The sequence below is a fragment of the Pleurodeles waltl genome, chromosome 5 (assembly GCF_031143425.1).
Source record: "Pleurodeles waltl isolate 20211129_DDA chromosome 5, aPleWal1.hap1.20221129, whole genome shotgun sequence".
Classification (NCBI taxonomy): domain Eukaryota; kingdom Metazoa; phylum Chordata; class Amphibia; order Caudata; family Salamandridae; genus Pleurodeles; species Pleurodeles waltl.
In genome coordinates this window covers 234525751-234539094 of record NC_090444.1, presented here as the reverse complement: position 1 = coordinate 234539094, position 13344 = coordinate 234525751, and positions in this window count along the sequence as shown.

Sequence of the window (13344 nt, the reverse complement as noted above, 5' to 3'; positions counted from 1 at the left end):
ACAGTTTTCAAACAAGAAATCATAGCATACATTTGCGATTATGACGGATTAATAAATTTTTAATACTTCATGATTAATAAAGCTCGTTTATAATGATGGCGAACTGCCCCGAGGGCACAATTTCCCTCGTACATTATTTCTTTTACTTAAAATCACACTTCAATATATATGTCGGTTACACAGTGTACATGAAAATATGTCGAACCCTCTTTTTCTGCGTCATCACATGCATACTGGTAGAAATTATATGTTAAGAGTACTTGGTATGGAGAAACAAAGGGGAATACTAATTAAGTTCTAACAATGCTCAGTAACCAAAGTTGCTGTGCTGTGTTGCATAGAAAGGAGAGAGCACAAGAACACTACATAAACTAAGGTACCACAGTGCAATGGTGTTTGCATGTTGTCGAGTTCAGGTTTTATAATGGAAGGGTATCCTTCCCCGCACAAATTTTTATGTGCCGCACACATGCAAAGTTGGAAAGGTTTGAAGACAATAAACTTCCCTCCAACTTTATGCCTGCCTCGAGGAGGTGTAATTTTTTAACACTAATTCTTTTCTACCAAAGTTAGTAGATATAGATTAGCATCAAAATCAATGGGTGAGTGCATGGGAACTTCCTTGTACTATGCATTGGTACACCTCCTTGATTTAAAATAGCAAATTGTGCTATTTTGTGTTACTTTAGGACTGTATAATGCAATGTATTTTCATGATGAGTCCTGGAAAGGACTGTCCAAAACAACCCTTTGCACCAGATTTACATCAGTTTTGTGCTGCAAGCCAGATGCAAAGTGTTTGCAAATTCCCTCCATAAATGTAACACGATTGAGGTGTCATACTAAAATGTCTTACTAATAAAATTGTATTTCCACCAAAGGAACCCCTTTTAGCAACCTTGGAATAATGAACGATTGAGATGAAACAATTAAATTCTAATCCTATGCCTTTCACTTTGATGCCAGTTCATAGCTCAATGTGCTACATTTGAAGGATTGCTACTTATGAACTTCAAGTAATAAAAGTATTGCTGTGACAAAAGCAGTAACACACTGAGCTATCAACTTAAAATATTAATCTGTGATCTGCATGTCTGACATTGTGTTTTGCATTAGAAACATTTACTTCATATGCTACTGTATCATGAGTCAGAACTGTGACTTGACAAAACAGATATTTCATTCAAGTGCATTAACCACTAGAGTTATCATGTTGTTATAATATCCCCTGAAAAATGCAGTGCACACAAAGATCTCTGCAGGCAGGTCCTATCTCAGTTCAGCCTGTCATGCAGAGCGTGCACCCTTGAAGGTCGGTCCTCTGATTGACGGCACCAGTCACACCACCCTAAAGCCGGCACTGCTTCCTTAATTTGTACTATCCTCTCTCACTTTTATTGCCCACAATTTGCAAAATAATCCTAAACATACATGTTAAATACCTTTCTACTATAACTACATAAATGACAAATGACAGGGGAAGTTAGTGGTTCACTGCCAAATTTGATAATCTAAAGTTTTTCAAAAAGGTCCAATTTCCCAGCACTGTCTCAGAGGTAGGGTAATTAGGTAACAAAGTTTAAGTTGCTGAACAAAAGAAGATTGGGACAGTCCTCCCCTCTCAACTGAACTGCTTCAAATTTATGATAGATGGCAAAAGAAGCACATTTGGGAAGTCAATCAGATCCTCAATCATGATGTCGTTTTTTCTTTCCTGGAGATCCAGGAGAACTTTGGGCTAGAATGGAGGCGAGGTTTCTCTAAGTATTTCGAGATATGGTGCTATTTTTACAGTTATATGAATATGTCAATGGGTCTTTTTGATTACGTGTTTCCCTGATTCCCCGGCACAAGCAATATCAGTATGGTATATCAATTATTGTTAGACACAACAATCCTGAACCACACAAATTATGTGCCCTTTGGTCGGTGGACCTAGGGACCCCAAAACATCCTGGAGATGGGAAGATATACATGTAGGCATACACCAACTTTATATCTTTTTCTGACATATCACATCCCAGAGGAAATAAGTAAAATCACACCCAAATTTAATAATCAGTGTTCAATGTCTTAGTACTCTAGGTGATTGAAACTACATCTTTGATAGTTCCTTCCGTTTGTAACCATTCCGAAAATCAATCTGCCAAAATGTTAAGGAGATGACTGGTGTGCCTTCCTACAACTTGACACTAGTGTGGCCCTTGTAGGAAGGCAGAAAACTGAGATCAGAATCAGAATATAAATAAATTGATGCTTTTTAGCTCTTTGGTCATAAGATCAATTATCTCACAGAAATGGAACTGGGGACCATGCCCCACATTTGTGGAATGCATACCAAAATCCAGAAAGAGCATGCATTTAGAAAAGGGACATTTTTGTATGAAGAGCGCAAGTAAAGAAGTACCAAAAAGACATGTCAATTTTTCAAAGGACTGGATAAACACATTTTGTTTAAATCTAAAGTGCTTAAAATTTTGTTTTACACTGAGACAGAAGATAATAAAAAATAAGCAGAATGATTTCTATTAATATGTTTTTGATTAACATATGAATTAGCAAGGGCTATCTATGTTACTGACCAATAACAAAACTAAAAACCAAATAGGAATAAAGCATTGCAAAAAATGGGCTATTAGTTTGGGGGAAGATGTGATTTGGCTATTTGGCTCTACTCCTGTAGAGTACATCAATAGCGTCATGAGAAAGTACGCTATTGGTCCCTACCCTGCGCCATATTTTAAATACAGCGCACACATTGTGGCCATAGGAGGTTGCTAAGTGTGCAGGGAAAGTGGTGCTGCACTCGGTGCACCGCCACTTTCCATAAATCTGCCCTTCAGAGTCCAGGACCTACTCCAAGAGCAGCCACTAGCACCATTAAGCCAGAGTCCATCTGCCAATGTCAACTGGTCAATCCAGGAAAAGGCCTCTCGCTGTTTTTGGTGTCCTTTGAGCCACACAGGAAGTCAGCCAACTGATGCATTGTCCAGTCCTTCAAGTCTCTACATAGGTTACAGAAAGTAGGTTTCTTTCTCTTCTGTTTATTCACACATCCAAATGTGTTCTGAAGAGCTGAGGGTGAGGTGCTTCTTTTGTACAGAACACTAGCCAATGAGAGAGAATGACTCTTTACCAATGTGTAAAAGGTTCCCAAGGACAAACAAACCTTCTCCCTTTTCCAGCACATCCCATTTGCCCTAGTGCGTACCACACCACAGTGCACTATTCACAGGAAAAATCATTATGGCACAACCTGCTTCCCTTGGCAGAAGCTTGTGGTCCACCCACAGGTATGTAATTAAGCTATCTATCCACACCAAGGGGGCTCTGTAACCAGCTTTGATTCCCCAGTGAGTACAGTCAGGATGGCTAGAGTGTACTGTGGCATCTAGAGTGTACTGTGGCATCAAAAAGCCCTTCTTCCACAGGTCTCACTTTACACAAATCTATGAATGGGCAGACATTATACTGGTCCTTTTCAAAGTAATGAATTTTCTACGCCCTCTGAAATGGCCCTTCCTGAGAAATGCTAAGCAGCTTATTTCACACCCTGGCCACCCTGCCAAGAGGCCCAAACCATTGATTTAGTTCTGAAAGCAAATTCACACCTCCTCAGGGCTGAAGCACTGATACAAAAGGCAGCTGCAGGTAGGCTAATGCCAATAATCAACTTTAGGTAGGAAAACATTTACCTATTTGAAGGAAAGTTCCTTTATATTTATCAAAAATCAAACCTTAATGTTGGAAAATGGGTTATTGGTAGGGCAGGTAGGTACCTACACCTAGCAACAAGCCACAAACCTCCACAAAAGTACAGTTAGGTCTCAGTAAATTAATCCCAGCTCTACCCTTGGTAGCTTGGCATCGAGCGTCAAGGCTTAACTTAGGAGACAAAGTGTAAAGCATTCAAATATCACAAAACAGTAATTAAATAAAACACAGGAAACAGTTTAAAAATCCAAAACCAATTTATAAAAATAGCTTATATTTTTATCTTTAAAATGACACAAAAACGATTAAAATCGGTTCAGGGGAACCGGAGATATGAATTTTTAAAGTATTATTATTTTCTAGCGCTTAGAAACAAAAAGCGCCAATCGGGTCATCTGGTTGCACCAGGACCGGGACAAAGTCAAACTTTCAGGCCGACCGCGATGGAGCCCTGCTCGGCTACAGGTCGCGGGAAGCCTCGGTTAAAAAGTTACCTTCTGACTTAGTCTTTATTTTGAAGTTTTTCTTCACCGGGACGAACCTGCCAGTTGGATCCGACCTCCTGGAGCCCTTGTCCGGATACGCGAAGTCGGTTTCCTCGGTGGTGATTTCTACCTTCGGACTTAGTCGTTTTTTCGAGATGAAAATCCTTCGACCGGGGTAAACCTGGATCTTGATCCGACGTCCGTGGAGCCCTTCTCGGATACGATGGCTGGAAGGTCCCGGTCAACTTTTTACGTTCGGACTTAGTCTATTTTTTTGGATGTTTTTCTTTACCGGGACGAACCACGAAGTCAGGCCGGGTCGCGGTTGAGGCAAGCCGGCTAGAATTTCCGCGTCGGGTCGGTCACTTTATGGAGCTTTTTTTCAAAAATTCTCCAATCTTTTCCAAACTTCTGGGGCTTCACCCAGATGTTCTTTTAAGGTTCTTTTGGGGTCCACAGCTCACCCCAAGGGTCCAGAAGTTCTGTGATGGTCCTTGGGAAGTGCGGACTTCAACTCCCAGAATGCACCTGGCGCAAACTCCTTTTTGGCCACTGGACAGTGGTCAGCTGGTCACTTTTTCAGGAGTTGGTGCAGGGGACTCTGGTTAGCAATTTTTCACCTGTAGCAAACAGGGAGTCCCTCCTTGAACCAGTTGAAGCCAGGCAAAGTCCTTCTTGTGGTGAAGCCCAAGTGTGCAGCTGGTGCAGTCCTTCTGAGTGCAGGGTCCAGGTGCAGGCCAGGGGTCCAGCAGGGCAGTCCTTCTTCTTCTTTAGTTCCTTTCTTGTTGAATTCTGGAGGGGATCTGAGGCGTGGGTGCAGGTCTGCCAGTTTTATCCTTGCTCCTGGGTGAAAAGCAGGGGGGCCCTGGTCCTCCAATCAGGGACAGGGTCGTCCCCCTGTGATGACCACTTCCTGGGAAGTGTGGCAAAAATCCATCCCAGAAGGCAACAGTCTCTAAAAATCCAAAATGGATGAATCTGATTTTTGGAGGAGAGATCTGGCTGAGCCCACCCACTGGTGTGGCTAAAAATCATAAACACACCCCTCTCCTGCCCTCTCCTAATCTAATCAAGGGGGCACCTAGCTGTCTGGGGTTGCAGGATGTGGGGGTGCTCCAGATGTCCTTCTCTGCCTTTGAAGACCAGTTTGGCAGCCCTCCCCCTTCCTGCCTCACCATCTGCTGAGGGGAGATTCTCTCCCCCAAGCACATTCCTTTGTGTGAAGTCAGGCCACTTCACACCTCATTAAAGTAGCCTGGCAGAAGCTGCTGCAGGCTGGCCAATCAGAGCACAGCAGCAAAAACAATGCAGAGCTGAAATTGGCAACTTTTTAGGTAAAGTCTAAACTTTTTACCTGCACTAGTTATATTAAATCCAACAACTGGAAGTTGTGGGATTTATTATAACAATCAATTTGATACCAAATTCTTGGTATGTAACACTTAAGGAGACTTTAAAATTTTAAATAAAGTCTGCCCATTCTAGCCTATGAAGGCCATTTACTTCAATGAGGGAAAAACGAATTTGGCTGTTTTTACCTCACCAGGGCTTATAAATCTATTTTTATAAAGTCCCTGCTTATAGTTACATGGCACCCAGCCCTAGGGGCACATAGGGCACACCTTAGGGGTGACTTATATGTAAAAATAAGGTAGTTTAAGACTTTGGAAGTACCTTTAATTCCAAAGTCGAATTTGCATATAACTTTAATTTAAAAGCAGCCAGCAAGGCAGGCTTGCTTTTAAAATGACACTGGGCACCTCAGCAATGCACCTAGGTGTGCACCACCTATGCTGTGGTCCCTAAACCTACATGCCCTACCATATACTAGGGACTTATAGGTAGGTTTACTTAGCCAATTATAATTAGCCTAATTTGCATATCCATTTTACACAGAGCACAGGCCCTGGGACTGGTTAGCAGTACCCAGGGCACCATCAGAGTCAGGAAAACACCAGCATAAAGTGGAAAATGGGGGCAAAAAGTTATGGGGCCTCTGCAATCAGCCCCAGTTTCTCACACTTAACATTATTGAAATATTAATAAATATTAAAACATCATTCAATGGAGTCCATAGCTTATTCCAAACCAATGTTACAAAAACTAATATTTAATATGTTTTTCTCATAGAAATGGCTACAGCTCTATACAGTTGTTGGAAATTGCTTTTTTTGCAGAGTCTCCCTTGTCTTTTTGCTTCTGACCTCCCGTTTTTGATCCTGTGCTCAATTTTATTTTTTGCTGGCTTCAGTACTCTGGGCACTTTACCACAGCTGACCAGTGCAAATGTGCAAGTGCTCTCTATTCAAACTGAATTGGTGGTTCGTTTATCCCCGATTAGCATTTTTGATTTACTAGTAAGTCCCTAGTAGAGTGCACCATATGTGCCCAGGGATTGTAAACAAATGCTACTAGTGGGCCTGCAGCACTGATTGTGCCACCCACATGAGTAGCCCTTTAAACATGTCTCAGACCTGCCACTGCAGTGTCTGTGTGTGCAGTTTTCAAGCCTTCACTTTTACTACATGTAAATCACCCCTAAGGTACGCCCAAGGCAGCCCCATGGGCAGGGTGCAGTGTATTTAAAACGTAGGACATGTACTGGTGTGTTTTACATATCCTGACTGTGAAATACTACTGAAGTTGGTTTTCACTATTGCAAGGACTATCTCTCCCATGTGGTAACATGGGAATTGCCTTGAATTTTCGATTGGGAGAAGATAGAGATAGGAGTTTGGGGTCTCTGAAGTCACGATGGTGGAATACAGGTCTGGGCCAGGATGACAGTTGGGATGTTTGTGAATTCATTCTAGACAGTCACACAAAGGGAGCTGAGGTGTGCCCTGCATATCTTGATGGGTCTTCCTAGACTAGAGTGGTGGGGGACCTGACACTTGCACCTGTGCGTGTCCTTGCACAAAGCAGTGTCCAACCGCTTAGAGTGCGTCTGGGCCATGGGACAAAAGGCAGGGTCCTGTGCACCAGAAAGACTTTCCTTTGATGTCTGCCTATTTCAAAGGCAGAAATGAGTATAAGTATTGGACCTCTGAAACCACAACTTTAGAACACTTCTGGACTGAGGACATTCTGCCAGGAAGAAGAGGTAGATGGTTTAGGAGGGACTGCCACTCTGCCTGTTGCTTTGTTGTGCTGGACTGCTGCCTCTGTCCTGGGAGCGAAAGGACTGGACTTTGTTTTCTACATCCTGCTTTTGAAGGTTCTCCAAGAGCTTGAACTCAGCTTGCCTCCTGTTAAGAAGTCTCTGGGGCATCAAAGATTTAATCTACCAGTGCCTGAGCTCTTCTGCTGAGAATCCTGACTTGCCAAGTTGTGCTAACTCCAGTCCCTGAGCCCTCTGAAGTGTAAGCTGGTGACCTGAATGAGAAAATTCACCACCAATGCACCACAGAAGAACATTCTGCAGCACACAAAGAAAGAGGAAAAAGCCTCTGAGGATTGAAAACTTTACAAATTGCTTCTGAGATAAACCTGGCTGCTCATGCCAAGCTACCAAGGGCATGAGCAGGGTTTATATTAGCTGTGTGACTCCCCTACTTGGACCGGGTGCTTACCGTTGCCAACTTGAGACCCCATTTCTAACAACACTGAAACATGTTTTGGGGGCTAGTCACTGAAGGAACAGGACAACCTTAAATTCCTATGTTTCACTTTTAAATACTAGGCACAATACCTTGCAGTGGCAAGGCCTCCTTAGGGCTAGCTTATCTAGGGGCGAATTTTTGGGGATAGTGACGCAGTGCAACGCAGCAAGTCATCTTGTTGTGCTGTACTGCATAACAGGGAAAGTGTAGGAAAACACTGTATCTAAGAGAATACGGTGCATGCTTGCCTTTTCCACTGCACAGGTGCTCTTTTGGCTGCCTAGCTCCAACACAGACACCCTTGCACCATTGTGGAAGGGTGCCTGTGTTGCATGCAGGATTGTTTTTGAGCAGGAAGGGGCGCCGTCCTGCGCAAAAACAATTGTGAGCTTTTTCCTATTTTTTGTGCGCTGCAGAACACACAAAGAAGGTGGAAAAAATGAGGAGAAATAAAGATATTTCTCCTTGTTATACCTCACCTCAGGAGGCGTTGGTTTTTGGGGTATTCTCAGGTCTACCAGTTCTGGTAAATCTGTGAATCTGTCAAAATCCATGGATGTTGTGTGGGAATACCCACAAACACCTATGGAAATGCCTCTCTGGTGCAGAGTAATGCAACGCAGTAATTTACACTGTGTTGTTACTCGAGATTTATAAAGCTACTCAAGGCCACGCAATGTAGCCTTGTAAGGTTTTATAAATCTCACTTAAGGTTTGCCTCGCTCATGTACAATGTTGCATGGTGCAAATGTGATGCAAACAGGGTCATGTGGGTGTAAGAGCTGCTGCATACAGTCTTCACATGTAGGCTTGAAGTCATGTTTTACTGCTCAGCCTGATGGATGGCATACTAAGTGCTACAGTTCACTTCCATACCATTAGTGTAATTCCTGCACTATATATAATTGCCGTAATAGAACATTAATGCTCATATTTATACTTAGTTTGCGCTGAATTACCGTAATTTTTTTAAATACTAATTCAGCGCAAACCTAACTCCATATTTACACTTAGACACATCTAACGCCAAAGTTATGGAGTTAACGTTGTTTTCTGGATGTGAAAACCTACTTTGCATCACTGAGATCCAAGGTAGGCGTTCCTGTGCAGAAAAGGACGATATGGCCTTTGTGCCATATTTATCCCCCGTGCTGGATTTTAGCTTGCTTAGCCCCATTATTTAACGCCTGGGTACGGGCAGGCGTAAGGGGACCTGTAGGCATATTTCCATTGTCAGAGACCAGGGAAAGTGCCCACAGGAGCCCTTCCCTGGCCCCAGGGACACCCCCACCCACACCAGAGGGACACCACAGGATGGGGGCCCATCCCAGGTAAGTCCCAGTAAGGTTATTTTATTTTTTATTTTACCCCTCTCTGGGTCACTGACTTGGGCCCCCCTGCACGGCACTGGCCCCAATGGCCATGCTCCTGTCTTTACTAAGACAGGAGCCATGTCCATGGGGGTTGTGCACCAGAAAATGGCGCTACACTGCTTAGGCAATTTTTCTGCCTACAAACAGTGTAGCGTCTAAATTCGGCGCACAGTTCCCGGTTCCCCCTATGCCTCCCGTACCCTGTTAGCATCTTTTCCAAGGACGCTAACAAGGCATTAGCGCCGGCTAGCACCATTCCATAAATATGGCGCCCGGCCGGCGTCTTGGAATGGGGCTAGCCGGCGATATATATTTTTTTACTCAAAACTGTGCTGATGCAGTTTTGCGTGAAAAAGTATAAATCTGTCCCTAAATGTGCCACTTAGGAGTTATCCAAATCTGTCATGTTTTAAGGATCAGAGCATGTACACTGGGGACTAGATAGCAGTGCCCAATTGTGTAGAGTTAAAAAACCAACAGCATCAGTACACATCAAATGGCGGTGACCACAAACAAAGGTGTAGTTTCTAACATGTATAGTATAACAGACTGATGTTTTATGACCACACATGAAGATTAATTTTCTCACAAGCAAAACATGACAGACTGATATACTACACCAATGGCAAGACATCTACTCTACACTTCCAAACCTGCAAAATGTAAGAAGAAAACCTGTCAATTGTAGTGTGCATGCTCGACGTTCATCAATAAGATTATTAATGACAAATATTTGTCCACCAATGCTTGTATACCTTTTAAAATGGATACCACTGCTCCTTCTACTGCTCTGATCATCAAATGCCATCTTTATGAGGGCTGACTAAGCATGGCTAATATTTTATGCTCAAATCTTGGACACTGATTTTGTGAAGATTAATATGTGGCACGAAGACCATCAACTATTGACACAGAAGATCTATGAAATCAAACTTTTATTAGAAGTGTGGAAAAATTGATGAATTTTGTGTAATTACACAAACGTTTTGAAAAATTGTACAAACTTATGCAAGGATACATTTCATAAAAAGAAATATCACAAAAAACACAAGCGTCATGAACAACAGGCACTTGTACTCTGTTCATTAATGTTGTTGTGATCCTGCGATAGAAGTTTTACCTGAATGGACTTCAAGTTACACAGCGTGGCATATTGGTATAATTTGCAAATTATACGTAATTTAATTAAAGCATAATGTAAAGAGACAAAAATTAAGCAAGATTATGCAGATATAACAAAAACTGTGCTTAGGCCTACTATTTAGTTGAGAAACATTAGCAATGCGTGTCAATAGTGATGACAACAACTATATGGATCCCAAACCAATCTGACCTGGGGTGCCAAAGAATCTTGTGCTTTTCAGTTGTAGGTGCAAGACCGGTAATTGACCATTGATTACCTGTGTCGTCTTCTTCTCTGCAATTGAAGGTGATGTGTTCAGAGTTTTTGTAAGAGCAGGGATTTCTTTCAGTTTTAGTCAGCTGGAATAGGCCTGTAAGTACATGGAGGCTTCCTGACGTAGACTTGCTAATAGTATGTTTAGCATGATTTGTTGTTTGATGTGGACCCTTTTTAATTTAGATTGTTAAGAAGATATGTGGTCCTGTTTTTTCAGATAGAAAGTGAGTTTAATTGCTTCATTTTGAGCCAATTGCTGTTTAGCTAATGTTTTGAGCGGGGCGTCCACAAATACAGTTAAGCAGTAGAGGAGTCTAGATAGAACAATTGCTTGAATGAACAGTACTTGTTAGAGAATACTGAGTAAAGAGCAGATTTTTAATATGTTGTTGCAATGATAGGGGCATTTTTTGAGAATGTTTAAGCTTGATGGATAAAGGAGAGATCAGCAGATTTTGATCTGGTTTCACCTGGGTGAGAAGTGGTTCACAGGTGTTGTGAAGGTCTCCACCACAATCGTAAGTTGGTTCTAAGTATATTTATTTACAGCTTTATACAGAGTGCAGCTTGCAGCGCTCTTCCTTTCACCACCCTCTTAATCATCGTTTTTGCTAATGCCCCACTCCACATTTTTTGCCCGCATTGTAGGTGTTGCTACATTCCAGTGGTGAGACTCTGTGTGTAATTAAATCACACTGTACTATAAGCTAACTGTATGCACATTATAACATATCCCTCTTTCACAAACTTATCAAAGATAAAGGTACAAATACATGTAATTAACTAAGTATACTACAGCTGTAATATGCCCTATCATGTCATACTTATGAACAGTACTGAGTATTTTTAAATGAAAAGACTTAAACAGAAATACAACAATTATGTCTAATTAATATTTAAAGAATAGTCATATCTTTTTGGTTTTGTAATGATCCTACCAAATCTTCCAGTTTTGATTTGATTATCTCTGATCACTTTTCCATTTAGATTGGTTGGAACCAAAATTATCAGAGCCAGTGGTAATGTTAGAATGTCACATATCCCTTCTGTGCGTTGATTATTTTCCGAATTTCCCTGCTCATCAACATCCATCCAATTATATTTATAGACATCTTCTCTTTCAATGTGTTTTTGAATACCACACTTTGCAATAATGCTCATGTACCACACCTTCCCATCACTCAGTTTAACTAAATTACAGAACATTTCACGAATTTCCATAGGATTCGAAAATCCGCACTCACCCTTCCGCCCGTCTTTCTTTCTTCACTCTAACGCAATCACCACAATTCAATGTGAATTCTTTAGGAACACATTTTTTATCATACCATGTTTGTATGCTTGTGTCTCTGAAATCCTCAACTTCACCTGCTCTAGTGACCACTCCACCTGGTTAGTTGACGACAACCAACCTAAATCTTTGCTTATAGGTTCACGCCCCCTCTTTACTGACATTGACTTCTTTCAGTTACACAGCTAGGGGTGATCCTGTTTCCCCATATCAATTTACAAATCTCATCTTTCCACTTTAATTTACTACTTGGATAGTTGAATGGTAGCTTTGATCATTCTATTGAACCGTTCAACTAAACCATTTCCTTCAGAATGTTATACTGATGTGGTTTTATGAGTAATCCCATTTCTTTTCAAAAACTCTTTAAGCTTTTCAAAAATAAATTGTGGTCCATTATCAGTAATACTTTGATAACCCTTCTCTCATAAAAATATTGTCCAAGAGTATAATGATCCCCTCACATTCAGCTTTGTGAACAACCTCGATCTCTGGCCATTTTCAGAAATGATCTACTGGTACAAAAATATACTTCTATTCACCAACATCACATTTAATTGGACCCACAAAGTCTAAACCAATTCTCTCCCAGTGTATGTTGGGGCTCTCAATGGGACTCAATGAAGTTTTAAAAGTATTGGGATATGTTTCAGAATTATTGTATTCCACACATTCTTGTATCAATACTTCTATTTGCTTCTTAAGCCCAGGCCACTAACATTTACATTTTATTATTTGCTTCATTTTTAACGCTCTTAGATTACCTCCATGGCACAAATTCAGAATTGTTTTCCTAGGTTTTCCCAAGGTTTATAGGTGATACAATTCTTCCACATCTTTCTAACATGTCATCTTCCACACACAGTATGTTTCTCACTTCCCAAAACACTCTCATCATCTTCCAAATTTCTATTGCTGAGCCAACCTTTACTGAGATATTCCATGATTTGTTTCAAACTGTCATCTTTATCCCGATTGTCCTTCCACTCAGACATGGTACTACCTTCCAACCACTATCAAACAACCCAACCACACAACCTTCATCACAAATTACTTCATCTTCATTTTTAGTTGGTAATGGCATTCTGCTGAGGAAACCTGCGACCCTGTTCTTACCACCTGGCCAGCATTGAACATCATATGTATTATCCAGCTGCTTGACTGACACTCGACTCAATCTTGGCGATGCATTTTGTAATCCTGAAGTTGTCAAAAGTTTGGTTAAAGGCTTATGATCTGATCTTAACAAAACGTGAAAACCCCAAACATATTGATGAAAATGAATTAAAGCCCACAGACAGGATAATGTCTCACGTTCAATTACTGAAAATCTTTCTTCATCTGATATTAGAGATCATAAGGCAAACGCTATTACCCATTCATTTTGTTCATCATCACATTGTGACAAGACTGCCCCTAACCCTTTATAACTAGCATCTGTTGTTAGAAATAATTTTGTATTTAGGATCAAAACCTTTAC